The sequence below is a fragment of the Crocodylus porosus genome, unplaced genomic scaffold (assembly GCF_001723895.1).
Source record: "Crocodylus porosus isolate Cpor-Errol unplaced genomic scaffold, CroPor_comp1, whole genome shotgun sequence".
NCBI classification, from domain to species: Eukaryota; Metazoa; Chordata; order Crocodylia; family Crocodylidae; genus Crocodylus; species Crocodylus porosus.
The window spans coordinates 44,576,579-44,579,727 of NW_017728910.1; positions in this window are offsets into that span (position 1 = coordinate 44,576,579).

The window sequence follows — 3,149 nt, forward strand, 5'->3', positions numbered from 1 at the left end:
CTGACTTCCTGCCCTTTGGGCAGGGGGCTGGACTCGATGATCTCCCGAGGTCCCTTCCAGCCCTAATGTCTATGAAATCTATGAAACTTACATGTAATAAAGCAGTGCTCTTCTGGCCAGACACTACAAATAGTTATCCCCTTGTCAATAGAAGGGAGTTCCTCCCTGCTTTCAGATCAAACCTCTTGCCCCACTTTAAGGCCCCGATCCTAAAATGTGTTCTACAGTTTCTTCCAGGATCAGGGCTTAGAGGTCTGTGCATCACACTCGTACTGTGCCAAGACTCAAAAAGAGGAGCCAATAATACAAACATCATGCCTTGCGTGGTAATTCACATTATGTCTCTTACATAAAGAAAGACGTGTATAAGAAAAACATGTATAAGAAACAGCTCAACAGTAGTCGCAAGAGATTCTACATGACTAGTCCTTATCCAGTGAGGCCGAACCAGAGCCAAAAGAAGAGAACCCAGGTGTCCGGGCTCTCTCTCATGCTTTCTGCTAAGTAAAACTCAGGGCTCGGAGCCACATCTCAGTCTAGTTTAAATTTATTAAGGTTCCAAACCATCAGGCACACTCTTGCCTCCCCACTGGAGTTAGAGAGCATGCTGCTCTTAGCTTTAAAAAGTCCAGTGCTATAGTTTCAGTTATTGACATCCAAGTTGACTTCCAGGCACCCACCACTCGCAGTCACCAAGGGGAGCATGAGGCAAGATTCCACTCACCTGAGAGCTGCTTCTCTGATGTCAAATATTCAAGGTACAGGAGATGCACTTTGTCAAAAGCAGAGCCTTGTTGTTTTCTATATTCGACCAAGTTTGGTTTGAAAAGCTGAGTGACAGAGAGGGAAAGCCACTGCTGTTCTTGAAATACAAGCATTTGTCCTCTGGTTTGATCTCTTTCCTAGCTTCTCCTGCTCCTACGAAAATCTACTGCATTAGCCCTAAGCTTCATCTACATTTCTCCCACATCTGTAAATGAAAGCTGCTTATTATGCTCCACCTCTTTCAAGTTTGTAATGTCTGGAAGCAAAGAATTCTTGCAAACATACCTTGGTTCCAGTTTTGGACATTTTTGATTTTCATGCGGCTCCCCAGATGCTGAAGGAATCACAGGAGCCGCTGCGCAGAGCCAGAAGCGGAGGCCCCCTTTTTATAACAGACTTGTTATAAACCAGACAGTCGCTTTGTCATGAGAATGGGATCCAAAAATTGAGTCAGTGATTCTGAAACTATTGGCCATTTCTAGAACAGCAAACAGGATTACGGAATAAAGGGAAGCTTCACTGTCCACTGTATTTGTTACCATTGCACTGTGCGCTGAATGCTTCGCTGAGTCAGAGCGCCAAAACTCTGCCAAAAACGTTAACAACAAAGAGTACCCAGCCCCCAGGAATGTGACAATTTGTCCTCGATCTCCCATTGGAGCATGCTAAAAGGGATCAATTCTAGTCAGCTGTTGTAAAGGTTTTGAACTCCTCCACCGATTTGTAAGGGAGGGTCCCCTACATGCAAGCACAAACACGTATCCTCCTGCATAGGACAGGAAGAGAGTTTGGAGAGGTTGGCCTCTCTGACAGGCCAGCACTCAAAAGCTTCCAGTGGGAATATTTGAGCTGCGGGAACACCATGCATTTATCTAGCGTCTTCCAAGGAGGCAGCTTCATCTCAAGGATGAAGCGACGTGGCCAAGGGTACCCGGGACACTTATTGGAATCAGGATTTTTCTTATTTTGACACCTAGGACCAAATCCTGTTCCATCAAGTGGATGTAGGCACCTAAGTGTGATCCTAATTTCACCCTGCTCAGTCAAGTCCCTGAAAAACATTAATGGGACTACTTTGGTAACATCTTAGTCTTAAAATTAAGTCACCAGTGAGCAGTGAGAGGGAGGAGAAGCCACCCACATTTTATATTAAGTTTTTCAAGGACTAAAGCAAAGCAGAACAGGATCATAATTTGGTATCCAAGTCTATTTGAGACCCTACCAGGTGGCACAGAATCTAGTCCCTAGATTGGCAATTTAACCAGGATGCCATCCTTTTAAGAGACACCCTTAAGTTGAATGTACTGGCATTCAACAGGGGTGTAGGTTGTAACCATGTTGCTCTAAGGCACAGGTGGGCAAAATGCAGCCCGGGGGCCGGATGCGGCCCGCCAGGCCATTTTAGCCAGCCCATGGGACCCCTAAAAAATTTAGAAAATTAATATGAATCTGCCTGTCATGCGGCCCTCCATGGCTTGTCAAAAGTCAGTAAGCGGCTCTCTGCCCAAAATAATTGCCCGTCCCTGGCTAAGAACATAGGCAGACAAGGTTGGTCTAATAAAAGATATCAGATTCACCCAAAGAACCTTGTTGGGGTTGACATTTACAAGTCAACATGAAGGGGAAGAAAATAAGGAACACTACTTGCAAATATCTGTGCCTCTTAAAGTTACACTGTATCATAAATACCTCCTCAGCTAATTATTGCACTGACCCAACAACTGTGAGAAACAAAGCCAAGTGAATTTAACACCTGAATGTAGCCATTATTTCAAGAGACATCTCTTTTCAAATATGCTAGAAGCTATTCTGTTCACCTGCAAAAGCCAAGAACTCCACAGGCCTCCTAGACCAATAAGTTCGGCTGGAAATCTGCCCAGTGGCAGTCTATTTCCCACCTTGCCCAATCTTCTTTAAGCAGGAGCTATTTTTTTTGTATCTTTTCTAGTAGCAGGGTATGAGGCCACTCATAAGGAACAATACAAGTGCTGTTCTCCGGAGAACTTAAGATACAGCTTATGACCCAGCTCCTACAAAAGGTGGGCTTGGTACGTTAATCCTACAGCCGTACTCCCTTTCATTATACCCTATTTGCCATTCAAATGATGGGTGGGTAAATCTCTATGCCTTTACCTGCATTACTCCCTGTGTCCATGGGTCTCAGAAAGAGGTTCAGGTGTGTTTGGCCCCTCAGTAAACCACATCTTTACTTATAGCTTCATAGTTAGTAGGGTCAGAAGGGACCTGAGCAGATCATCAAGTCCGACCCCCTGCCACGGCAGAAAAAGAGTACTGGGGTCAAATGACCCCAGCAAGGTGATTGTCGAGCCTTGTCTTAAAGACCCCCAGGGTAGGAGCCAGCACCACTTCGCTTGGAAGTTGGT